Genomic DNA, 13,735 nt, shown 5'->3' with positions numbered 1-13,735 from the left:
AGAGGAGGTCAAGAGCTGGAGGTGGTGGAATGCCACATGAAATGGCTCGATTTGGCCACAGCCTTGTGTTTCGACATATGTGCCCCCCCCCCCCCCCCCGTCCATTACCAGGGCCTTGGGGTTAAGGGGAACCCCACAGCCAAATAAAAAAAAAATGGCGTGGGGTTTCCCCTGGCACTATATACTCTGAACAGCAGTTTATATACTATACGGCCTTCCCTATATACTATCCATATAGAAAATTGGACCTTAGGTGTTGGTGGTACCACAACACTGTAAGCCCTCACAGTTACTCTTGGTGAGCGCAAAAACTGGCCTATCAAAAATTGTAATTACATGTCCCTTTTAAACAGGGGGCAGAAAAATCGGGCCTTTGGTGGTGGTGGTACCAGAACATTGTAAGCCCTCACAGTTAATCTTGTTGGGTGCAGGAATGAACCCTACTATGAAATATTATATCAAGATTTGGAATTACATGCACCTGTTAAACAGGGGCAGAAAAATTGGGCCTTTGGTGGTGGTGGTGCCACAACACTTTAAGCCCTCATAGTTAATCTTGTTGGGCGTAGGAACGGGGTCGGCTATGAAATATTATATCAAGAATTGAAATTATATGCCCCTGTTAAACAGGGGCAGAAAAATTGGGCCTTGGGTGGTGGTGCTGCCATAACACTGTATCCTCTCACAGATACTCTTGTTGGGCACAGGAACGGGCCCTGATGTGAAATACTAGATCAAAAATTGTAAATACATGCCCCTCTTAAACAGGCACGTATAACTCCTTGGGTTTCTGGGAACTGAAAAACATCACTTGAAGACTGCTGCTGGATGGTAATCCCCCATGTCCATACTGACACAATCCTCCTCCTCTTCGTCCTATGTGTTTGGCGGGCCCACAGGAATGCTATCTGAATAAATGGGGCCTTGAGAGGTAAGGAAGTCCTCCTCTTCCTTCCGCTGTTCTGCCTCAAGTGCCCTGTCCATTATTCCACGAAGCACGTGCTCCAACAGGAAGACTAGAGGGACAGTGTCACTGATGCATGCATTGTCGCTGCTCACCATCCTTGTGGCCTCCTCAAATGGTGACAGGACAGGGCATGCATCCTTGATCAGTATCCACTGGCGTGGCGAAAACAAACCAAGCTCCCCTGACCCTGTCCTGGTGCCATACTCGCACAGGTACTTATTGATGGCCCTCTGCTGCATGTGCAGCCACTGCAGCATTTGCAACGTTGAGTTCCACCTGGTGGGCAGGTTGCACTCCCTTTCAATGTCAGCCAGCCGAGCACTGGCATTGTATGACCAGCGGAAATGACCACAGACTTTTCTGGCCTGCCTCAGGAGATCCTGTAAGCCTGGGTAACTGCTCAAGAACTGCTGCACAACCAAATTCAAGACATTTGCCAAACATGGAACATGGGTCAAGTGTCAGTGTCGGAGGGCGGAGAGAAGGTTGGCACCATTGTCGCATACAACTATTCCTGGCTCAAGCTGGTGTAGCGTCAACCACTTTTGAGCCTGCTCCTGCAGAGCTGACATAATCTCTACCCCAGTGTGGCTCTTGTCCCCTAAGCAGACCAACTCAAGCACTGCATGGCATCTTTTTGCCTGACTTCTTGCGTAGCCCCTTGAATGCTTACAGAGCACCGCTGGTTCAGAGGAGAAATATGCAGAGGAAGAGGCCATAGAGGAAGAAGAAGAGGAGGGGGTGGAGGAGAGAGCTGTGGCAGAATCACCACCAGCATTTTGGAGGTGTGGTGGTGGAACAAGCTCCAACAGTACTGAACCCTGTCCTGCATCCTTCCCAGCTGCCAGCAGAGTTATCCAGTGTGCCCTGAAGGAAAGGTAACGTCCCTGCCCAGGCCTGCTGGACCATGAGTCAGCGGTAATATGCACCTTACTGCTGTCCAACGAGACCAAAGCATTGCCTTCCACATACCGGTAGAGAGCCGGAATGGCCTTCCATGAAAATAAAAGGCATTTTGTAACCTGCCACTGAGGTAGAGCACATTCCAAAAATTCACGAAAGGGGGCAGAGTCTATCAGCTGAAAAGGCAACAGATGCACTGCTAGCTATTTGGCCAAGCTAGCATTCAGATGCTGAGCATGTAGATGGCTGGGACCAAATTTATTTTTATGGTTAAGCAACTGAAATTTGCCTGCTAAAATCAGATGGTGGTGTACTGCTAGCAGATTGGCTGCAAGTACTTAGGACACCTATTGTTATACCTTCATTCCTCTCAGTGCAGGTTTTTGAAAGGACTGGAGGCATAGTGGGATTGAAGATCCCAGATGAGGAGCAAGGAGAAGTCCGCCTTTTTCTTTGATGTGGGTCTTTCAAGTGCTGTTGCTAACAGACTGCATGGCAGGTCGTAATATGTCTGATCAAGCATGTGGTGCCCAAGCGGCTGCTGTTCTGGCCACACTTTATCCGCTTCAGACACAGGTTGCAAACAGCAACAGAAAAAGGCCCACACCAAGGAACTTTCAAAAGTCAGTGGGGATTCAGCAGCGCCCTGCACCTGTGGAGCTCTGCGGTGTGATGCAATAGGGGGGCTGCTCTTAAGCCATCCCCTAGAGGACATGCTGCCTCCTTGGAGATGTGTCTCCTCCTCTCTCCTATGAGGCACCCAAGTAGAGTCAGTGACCTCATAATTTCCTCCCTCCTTGTCACTGGAGCAAACTTGGCAGTATGCTGCAGCTGGGGGAGCATGACTGCCAGTTTCTTGTCCTCCTTGGGCACACCCTCTCTCTAGACTCACGTTACTCCCTTCCTCAACCTGGGAGCCAACATCGGAGCCTTCAAATCACTGCACGTCCTCCAGGAGCATGTACCTGACACTGTGGTAGAATAGTTCTGGGGACTCCTCCATGCATGATGGTGGGGCTAAGGAAGGAGTAACTGTGGACAAGGCAGCTGCATTGGAAGGCAAACTACTCTGAGCCTGGGTGACAGAGGATGAGGGCGGCTTTGTTATCCACTCCACCAACTCTTCTGCATGTTCTGGCTCAATAACATGGCCAGCAGCAGAAAAAAAGGATAAGTGTGCCCCACGGCCACCTGCAGAGGATGCACCATGCACCATATATATTAAATACACTGCTACTAACTGAATAACCTGCCTGCTTAATCTAAATCACACTATCTCTCCGTCCACACCAAAAACACAGCCTTATACAGTGTGGGGGTGGACTTAGTCCCCCTGAGCCATGATTGGCAAAAGGCACCCTGCCTTTGGCCCATTTTGGCTCTCTTAGCAAAGGATGCTGGGATTGCCTAAAGCATGCAGGTCAGGTGCATGCTTTGGCCAATCGTCAATTTGCCGTGAATGCCCCATAATGTTCACTCTTCGGTGAAGGGGCAAAAACCCGATGTTCGAGTCAAACGTATACAGGAGATGATCAGGGACTGAGAACATAATACAGGAAATGGTGATTTAATACAGGAGATAGCCTGAGACTGAGGATATAATACAGGAGATAACCAGAGACTGCAGACATGATAAAAGATGGTCAGAGACTAAGGATACGATACAAGGGATGGCCAGAAGCTGGGGACATAAAACAAGAGATGATCACAGACTAAGGATATAATACAGGAGATGGTTAGAGACTGCATATATACTATAGGAGATGGTCAGAAACTGCAGACATGAAAAAAGATGGTCAGAGACTGCAGACATAATACAAGAGATGGTCGGAGACTGAGGACATGATACAAGAGATGGTCAGAGACTGCAGACATAATACAAGAGATGGTCGGAGACTGAGGACAAGATACAAGACATGGTCAGAGACTGAGAACATAATACAGGAGATGGTTAGAGACTGACGATTTAATGGGGGAGATAATCAGAGACTGAGGCTTTAATACAGGAGATGGTCAGAGACTGAGGACATAATACAGGAGATGGTCGGAGACTGAGTATTTATTTGGGGAGATAATCAGAGATTGAGTATTTATTTGGGGAGATAATCAGAGACAGTCAAGAGATTGCAGACATGAAAAAAGATGGTCAGAGACTAAGGATATGATACGAGGGATGGTCAGAAACTGGGGTCATAATACAAGAGATGGTCAGAGACTAAGGACATGATACAGAAGATGGTCAGAGACTAAGGACATGATACAGAAGATGGTTAGAGACTAAGGACATGATACAGAAGATGGTCAAAGACTGTAAACGTGAAAAAAGATGGTCAGAGACTGCAGCCATAATATAGGCGATGGTCAGAGACTGAGGACATAACAGAAGAGATGGTCAGAGACTGAGAACATGATACAAGGGATGGTCAGAGACTGAAAATGCAATGGGGGAGAAAATCAAAGACTGAGGATTTATTTGGGGAGATGGTCAGAGACTGAGGACATAGTACAGAAGATGGTCAGAAACTGAGGATTTATTTGGGGAGATAATCAGAGACTGAGGATTTAACACAGGAGATGGTCAGAGACTGAGGATATAATACAAGAGATAGTCGGAGACTGCAGACATGAAAAAAGATGGTCAGAGACTAAGAATATGATACAAGGGATGGTCAGAAACTGGGGACATATAACAACAGATGGTCAGAGACTAAGGATATAATACAGGAGCTGGTCAGAGACTTCATATATACTATAGGATATGGTCAGAAACTGTAGACATGAAAAAGATGGTCAGAGACTGCAGACATAATAAAAGAGATGGTCGGAGACTGAGGACATGATACAAGAGATGGTCAGAGACTGCAGACATAATACAAGAGATGGTCGGAGACTGAGGACAAGATACAAGACATGGTCAGAGACTGAGAACATAATACAGGAGATGGTTAGAGACTGACGATTTAATGGGGGCGATAATCAGAGACTGAGGCTTTAATACAGGAGATGGTCAGAGACTGAGGACATAATACAGGAGATGGTCGGAGACTGAGTATTTATTTGGGGAGAAAATCTAAGACAGTCAAGAGATTGCAGACATGAAAAAAGATGGTCAGAGACTAAGGATATGATACAAGGGATGGTCAGAAACTGGGGTCATAATAAAAGAGATGGTCAGAGACTAAGGACATGATACAGAAGATGGTCAAAGACTGTAAATGTGAAAAAAGATGGTCAGAGACTGCAGCCATAATATAGAAGATGGTCAGAGACTGAGGACATAACAGAAGAGATGGTCAGAGACTGAGAACATGATACAAGGGATGGTTAGTAGGGGTGCAACAGATCGTCACCGATCCATGATCCGAACGGGCCACCCCGCTCGGATCGGCAAATGCGGCGATCCGCGGAGCGCTCCGCGGCCTCGGTCTTAGGAAAGGCCACGGCTTCGGCCTAGCTCCGAAGCGGCGGCCATCTTTCTACACCCAGGCTGTTTACAACGTGATCGCTCTGACATAGCAATCACTTGTAAACAAACCGGCGTCATGTCTCTCTGTACTAATCTGTACAGTGGAGGGGAGAGATCGGATGTAAGCAGCCATCCCTCCATACCCTGCAATACCCAGCAATACCCTGCCAATACTCTGCAATACCCAGCAATACCCTGCCAATACTCTGCAATACCCTGCCAATACTCTGCAATACCCTGCCAATACTCTGCAATACCCAGCCAATACTCTGCAATACCCAGCCAATACTCTGCAATACCCTGCCAATACCCTGACAATACTCTGCAATACCCTCCCAATACTCTGCAATACCCAGCAATACCCAGCCAATACTCTGCAATACCCTGCCAATACCCTGACAATACTCTGCAATACCCTGCCAATACTCTGCAATACCCAGCAATACCCAGCAATACTCTGCAATACCCAGCAATACCCTGCCAATACTCTGCAATACCCTGCCAATACACTGCAATACTCTGCGATACCCAGCCATACTCTGCAATACCCAGCAATACCCAGCCATACTCTGCAATACTCTGCAATACTCTGTGATACCCAGCCATACTCTGCAATACTCTGCGATACCCAGCCATACTCTGCAATACTCTGCGATACCCTGCAATACTCTGTGATACCCAGCCATACTCTGCAATACCCAGCCATACTCTGCAATACTCTGTGATACCCTGAAATACTCTGTGATACCCAGCCATACTCTGCAATACTCTGCCATACCCAGCCATACTCTGCAATGGTCAGCCGTTTCCAGCCATACTCTGCAATGGTCAGCCGTTTCCAGCCATACTCTGCAATGGTCAGCCGTTTCCAGCCATACTCTGCAATGGTCAGCCGTATCCGGCCATACTCTGCAATGGTCAGCCATTTCCAGCCATACTCTGCAATGATCAGCCGTACCCAGCCATACTCAGCCATGCTCAGCCGTATCCAACCATACTCAGCCAATATTACAGTGGGGGAGAGTGTGGATATTACAGTGGGGACTATATGGTGGTGGAATTTTCACAGGTTTTTGCAAATGAAATTATTATTTTCTGATCCGAAAAATGATCCGATCCGTGACTCTGATCTGAGGAACGATCCGATCCGTGAGTTTTTTGATCCGTTGCACCCCTAATGGTTAGAGATTGCAGACACACTATAGGAGATAGCCAAAGACTACAGACCTGACACAGGAGTTGGTCAAAAACTGGGAACATGATAAAAGGGATGGTCAAAGACTGATGAAATGAATCATACAGGAGACGGTCAGAGACTGAGGACATAATATGTTAGATGTTAAGAGACTGCAGACATAGTACAGGAGATGTTCAGAGAAAGTAGACATGATACAGGAGATGGTCAGAGACTGAGAACATGATACAGCAGATGGTCAGAGACTGAGGACATGATACAAGGGATGATCAGAGACTGAGGACATGTTACAAGGGATGATCAGAGACTGAGGACATGATACAAGTGATGGTCAGAGACTGAGGACATGATACAAGGGATGATCAGAGACTGAGGACATGATACAAGGGATGATCAGAGACTGAGGACATGATACAAGGGATGGTCAGAGACTGAGGACATGATACAGGAGATGGTCAGAGACTGAGGACATGATACAGGAGATGGTCAGAGACTGAGGACATGATACAGGAGATGGTCAGAGACTGAGGACATGATACAGGAGATGGTCAGAGACTGAGAACATGATACAAGGGATGGTCAGAGACTGAGGACATGATACAGGAGATGGTCAGAGACTGAGGACATGATACAGGAGATGGTCAGAGACTGAGGACATGATACAGGAGATGGTCAGAGACTGAGGACATGATACAAGGGATGGTCAGAGACTGAGGACATGATACAGGAGATGGTCAGAGACTGAGGACATGATACAGGAGATGGTCAGAGACTGAGGACATGATACAGGAGATGATCAGAGACTGAGGACATGATACAGGAGATGGTCAGAGACTGAGAACATGATACAAGGGATGGTCAGAGACTGAGGACATGATACAAGGGATGGTCAGAGACTGAGGACATGATATAGGAGTTGTTAGAGACTGGAGACATATTACATGAGACTGCTAGAAATCACGGTTATAACAGGGCAATAAGGAAACACAGATCGGTGTCTGCAAGGGGCCCCCTAGAGCCACAAAGAAAGCGCCAAAGGGCCACAGATTGGGTGCCAGGATCCCAGAGTGCCAGCCTCCTATCCTCTGTGATGTAGAAGAAGTCTCCATTCCCATCAATCCTCTAGCGGCTCACAGAATGTGGATCCCTCTCCCCCCCCCCCCCCCCCCCCCAGGCAGAGGTACGGCACAGATGTGTCGCTCTGTTGCTTTAAAAACGAGCGGCGTGAGATTTAAGGATAAAAGTGCTCTATAACCCGAAGCAATTTTCTTTTGCAAAGTGCACCCTGTAACACGGGGAAAACCATTTCCATAATTTATCCCGGAACGAAGGAGTCTGTAATGACACAAGTCGCTTTTCACACACGCCATACAATTTTTAATGCCGAAGCAAAATAACCTCCAGAGCGATTTTCAATTGCAAACAGAAAAATGTTAGCAAAATAATTTCACTGTTGAATTCTGAAATCCATTTAAGGGAGACGAACGATAATAGAGGAGGATGCGTGCGGGTCGAGGAGATGGAGGGGCCCAGGGGGGGGGGGGGGGGGTGTTTATACATTACAGCTACTCGTTCATCTTCCAGTACGATGACAGAAAACACGAAAAACGCTTATTGGCGCTAAAAGTAAAAACAAAAGTCTTAAATGTAAATCACTTTGTAACAAAGCCCATCAGAGGTTTAGGGGTCTATTTATAAAACATTCATGGATTTTGGCTGTATTGTCTCTAACTGATGAATTCCTATGATTGTCAGCTCCATCTAGTGGCCAGAATACGGTATCGTTCTCCGGGAAATAACTCAATGAGAAAATAGATAGCATATTGGCCACTAGATGGAGCTAACGAGCATAGGAATTCTTATGATCATCAGCTCCATCTAGTGGCCATAATACAATATTGTTTTCTGAAATGCCTCAATGAGAAAATATTGCGCATTTTGACCACTTTGACCACTAGATGGAGCTAATGAGAATATGGAACACTCTATTAGTGAAATTACAGTCAAAATTTCTGCGGCATACTAATGAATTCCTATGATCATCAGCTCTATCTAGTGGCCATAATACGGTATAGTTATCCGGGAATACCTCAATGAGAAAAAAACATTGCATATTTGCCACTAGATGGCACTAATGGGAATAGGGATCACTCTATTAGAGAAATTACAGTCAAAGTTCAGGCAGCATGCTAATGAATTCCCATGATTGTCAGCTGCATCTGGTGGCTTTAATACGATATTATATTCTGAAATATTTGAAATACCGCAATGAGAATATGTGTGGTTATGACTAAGGCCTTATAGGCTGAAACGCGTCAACCTTTCTTACTTGCGTTTAGTCACTATGGCTTGTTAATAAATACTACATTTTTTTAAGAGCACTCACCGGAGTGCGGATCATCTTTTCCGCAATGAGAATATATACTGTATTTTGGCCACGATGTTAAGATAATGAGCACTGGGATTACTCTATTTGTAAAATTACAGTCAACACTCATACAGCATGCTAATCAATTCCTATGATCATCAGCTCCATCTAGTGCCACAATATGGTATAGTTTTCTAAAATACCTCAATGAGAAAATATACCTAATTTTGGCCACTAGATGGAGCCAACGAGCACTGGGATTACTCTATTAGTGAAATTATATTCAACATTCATACAGCGTGCTAATCAATTCCTATGATTGTCAGCTCCATCTAGTGGCCATAATATGGTATAGTTTTCTAAAATACCTCAATGAGAAAATATACCTCATTTTGGCCACTAGATGGAGATAATGAGCATAGGGATTACACTATTAGAGAAATGACAGTCATATTTCATGCAGCATGCTAATAAATTACTATGATTGTCAGCTCCATCTAGTGGCCATAATGCAATACCATTTTTTGAAACACCTGAGTGAGAATATATACTGTACTTTGGCCACTAGATGTAGCTAATAAGCATAAGGATTACTTTATTAGTGAAATTACAGTCAACACTCATGCAGCATGCTAATGAATTCCCATGATCATCAGCTCCATCTAGTGGCCATATTAAAAAAAAAATGATTTCTGAAATACCTCAATGAGAATATATACCGTATTCTGGCCACTAGATGGAGTTAATGAGCATGGGGTATTACTCTATCAGTGAAATCACAGTCAAAATTCATGCAGCATGCTAATGGATTCCTATGATCATCAGCTCCATCTAGTGGCCATATTACAAATAGATTTCTGAAATACCGCAATGAGAATATATACTGCATTTTGGCCACTAGATGGCGCTAATGAGCATAGAGATTACTCTATTAGTGAAATTACAGTCAAAATTCACGCAGCATGCTAATGAATTCTTATGATTGTCAGCTCCATCTAGGGGCTATAATACAAAATAGATTTCTAAAATTCCTCAATGAGAATATATACTGCATTTTGGCCACTAGAAGGAGCTAACGAGCATAGGGATTACTCTATTAGAGAAATTTCAGCCAACATTCATGCAGCCTGCTCTAATGCAGGGGTTGCAAAACTTTCCAAGCAAAAGGGCCAGTTTACTGTCCTTCAGTCTTTAGGGGGGGGCCACAGTCCGTGGCCACTGGTAGTACAGAATGCCCCGGCATCAGTGCCCCATCATTGGTTTCAATGGGAGGAATAGTGCCCCATTGTTGATATCAATCAGAAGGATAGTGGTGTCAGTAGAGTGAATGGTGCCCCATCATTGGTGTCATTGGTGTACAGTATATATTCTCATTGCTGAAATTCCTCAATGAGAATATATACTGCATTTTGGCCACTAGATGGAGCTAATGAGCATAGGGTTTACCCATTAGAGAAATTACAGCCAATATTCATGCAGTATGCTCTAATGAATTCCTATGATCCTCAGCTCCATCTAGTGGCTATAGTACAATATTGTTTTCTGAAATACCTCAGTGAGAAAATATACTGCATTTTGGCCACTAGACGTAGCTAACATGCATAGGGATTACTCTATTAGTGAAATTACACCCAAAATTTGTGCAGCATGCACAAAGGTGTTTAACATTTAATGTTTAGAAATGGAGCCCTTCAAGTATAGGTAAAGCCAAGAATATATTTTTTATAGATTTTGAATGAAGTGAGGAAGAATAATAACTTGTTGGGTTTTACTGCTATCAGACGGGTAGTCAGGGGATGATCAAAACAGATGGCTGGGCTTAGGCCAATTTTAATTAATTTTTAGGTCTTGGAGAACCCCTTTGCAAACAAATTCATTGGAGGTCAGTGGGAAAATGTCCCTTACATTGGTGATCAGTGGGAAAAATGTCCCTTACATTGGTGATCAGTGAGAAGAATGTTCCTTACATTGGTGATCAATGAGAAGAATGCTCCTTACATTGGTGATTAGTGGGAAGAATGTTCCTTACATTGGTGATCAATGAGAAGAATGTTCCTTACATTGGTGATCAATGAGAAGAATGTTCCTTACATTGGTGATCAATGAGAAGAATGCTCCTTACATTGGTGATCAGTGAGAAGAATGTTCCTTACATTGGTGATCAGTGAGAAGAATGTTCCTTACATTGGTGATCAGTGAGAAGAATGTTCCTTACATTGGTGATCAATGAGAAGAATGTTCCTTACATTGGTGATCAATGAGAAGAATGCTCCTTACATTGGTGATCAGTGAGAAGAATGTTCCTTACATTGGTGATCAGTGAGAAGAATGTTCCTTACATTGGTGATCAGTGAGAAGAATGTTCCTTACATTGGTGATCAGTGAGAAGAATGTTCCTTACATTGGTGATCAGTGAGAAGAATGTCCCTTACATTGGTGATCAGTGAGAAGAATGTTCCTTACATTGGTGATCAGTGAGAAGAATGTTCCTTACATTGGTGATCAGTGAGAAGAATGTTCCTTACATTGGTGATCAGTGAGAAGAATGTTCCTTACATTGGTGATCAGTGAGAAGAATGCTCCTTACATTGGTGATCAGTGGGAAGAATGTCCCTTACATTGGTGATCAGTGGGAAGAATGTTCCTTACATTGGTGATCAGTGGGAAGAATGTTCCTTACATTGGTGATCAGTGGGAAGAATGTTCCTTACATTGGTGATCAGTGGGAAGAATGTCCCTTACATTGGTGATCAGTGGGAAGAATGTTCCTTACATTGGTGATCAGTGAGAAGAATGTCCCTTACATTGGTGATCAGTGAGAAGAATGTTCCTCACATTGGTGATCAGTGGGAAGGAGGAGGAGGACACACCCAAGGAGCTCTCTGAGAACCACACATTTTTCAAGCCTGGGCCTTGCCTGCTAGCTTGGCCCAGGAATAATGCCTGATCCTGGGGGAGGCCCTGGGATGGATTCCCCTGATGATACGGGGCCTAGTGAGGAGGAGGAGGTGGAGGATCTGTCTGTGGGTCCAGGCCCTGCTGAGAACGTGGATGCCTACAGACAGAAGATTGTTGACCGTTTTCGAGCAATCGGAAGGGCTGAGGAGAAACTTAAATGTTTAAAAGCTGAACATAAAAACTTCAAGACTAAGTATTTCCAGGCCTGGAGTAAAAACCGTTTGGCCATGAAGCCAGAGTTACAGCAGATGGAGGAGAGGGTAAAGAAACAATCTTTATTTTTGAATAAATTGAAAGACAGAAGCGGAGCTTTTGCTGAAAAATTTAAAAATGAGAAAAGATTTTCCAGCCAGACATCGGTGAGTTCTGTGGATCAGCAGGTAACAGACAACCCGGCTTCATCTGTCTCTGCACCTCTCCCCCCATGTCAGGCTGGGGAATCGCCAGCGGCAACCAGCCAGGGGGTTGAGAGTCAACATGGCACCCTGCAGTTCATCCAGCAGATGGAGTCACCCCTGAGGGCAGACAGGTCTGTTGGTGAGCCATCGGAGGTCCCTGAGGATGAGCGGAGGGATTACAGACCGGCAGAGCCAGCACTGGTGGAGGGATCCCAGTGCGCTGTACAGCCTCCATCCAATATGTCTGCCCCACCTGCTGTAGTGGATGGTGTCCCGGCTGAGGAACAGAGAGGGAAGGAGATCTGCAAACAGCTGCCTGCTACAGGGAAACCCTATGCAGACATGGAGGGAGAGCCCCTGGCAGAGGTGTCATCAGCCCACCAGAGCAATGTGGATGGATCTCCATCATGCACCCCACGCCTGGATTTTGCTGATACTGCTGAGCCTTGTAGTTCCACAAGCAAGATGGCTGCCAGCTCCAGAGAGCCTGTTTCTCCTTCACCTGGGTTGATTGATGCAGGTGGGGGAGGGGTTCAGCACAGTGCAGCATGTGAAGTGGAGACAGCCATGGAAGTCTCCTGCAGTGATTCACCTGTTGCTGTATTAGGACAACATTCACTTTGCTCAGCTGATAGTCCTGTCCTGATGGAGGAGAAGAGTCGGCCTGGAGGTGAAGTGTGTATGGGGACAGCAGTGACTGAGGACACGGCAGGAACTATGAATGTGCCAGGAAGTAATGACAGTAATAATATTGATAAGGCAGTGAATGTGGTGGGTGGTGGTGAAGGGGTTAATATTGCTGACCAAGATAAAAATGACATTTCTCTTTCTGCTCAGCAGAAGAAAGACTCATCGATTGTGCAGACCAAATCTGTACAATCGATATCTGCTAGAGGTGTGCCAGAAGGCTCAAAACAAACAAATGTCTCTTCTGCTGGGAGGAATATGGGGAGTTATGCATCTGTTTTGGGGAGTCGCACCAAGGAGGGTGGGGGGAATGCTGTAAATATTGGTGGTCACAATATAGGGGGGTTTGGTGGTGGGATTGGTGGTGGGTATAGGAGGAGGAATGTGGTTCAGTTCAAGTGGGAGGGGGAGGAGACCCCACCAGTGAGGGGGAGGGTGGCTGAGTTGATTTTGGAAATGGGGTTTAAAGCTGTGGATATTTTTGCTTTGATTTGCCCAGTGGGAAGTTATGAATTTGATTTATCTTTTGTAAAACCTGAGGGGTTGGATTTATTTTGGGAGCGACATAGGAGGTGCCAGGGCCTTTCGCAGTGGAGTGGTTTGGTGCCAAAGGTGATTTCCAGGCAGCCTCTGATAAAATCGGTGACCATCCTGGTGCGTAACGAATCCATACCAGAGGCTGATTTGATAGTATGGCTACGCCGATATGGTGAGGTCCTCACTCCACTGCGGAAGGTCCTGGATGAACATGGGATATGGACAGGGGCCTGGACGGGGTCACTAAAATTGGGGG

The 13,735-nt window shown here is 45.5% G+C and overlaps 1 protein-coding gene across 1 annotated transcript in view; it reads right to left on the bottom strand.

Annotated features, from left to right (window-relative positions):
• The window catches only part of SLIT1 (slit guidance ligand 1), a 539,732-nt gene that overhangs the window by 159,199 nt on the left and 366,798 nt on the right, over positions 1 to 13,735 (bottom strand). The window lies entirely within an intron of this gene.

This window comes from Lithobates pipiens, unplaced genomic scaffold (genome assembly GCF_037356315.1).
Source record: "Lithobates pipiens isolate NorthernLeopardFrog02 unplaced genomic scaffold, aLitPip1_a1.2 Scaffold_25, whole genome shotgun sequence".
Lineage (NCBI taxonomy): Eukaryota > Metazoa > Chordata > Amphibia > Anura > Ranidae > Lithobates > Lithobates pipiens.
This window is presented reverse-complemented; position numbering and strand designations above follow the sequence as displayed.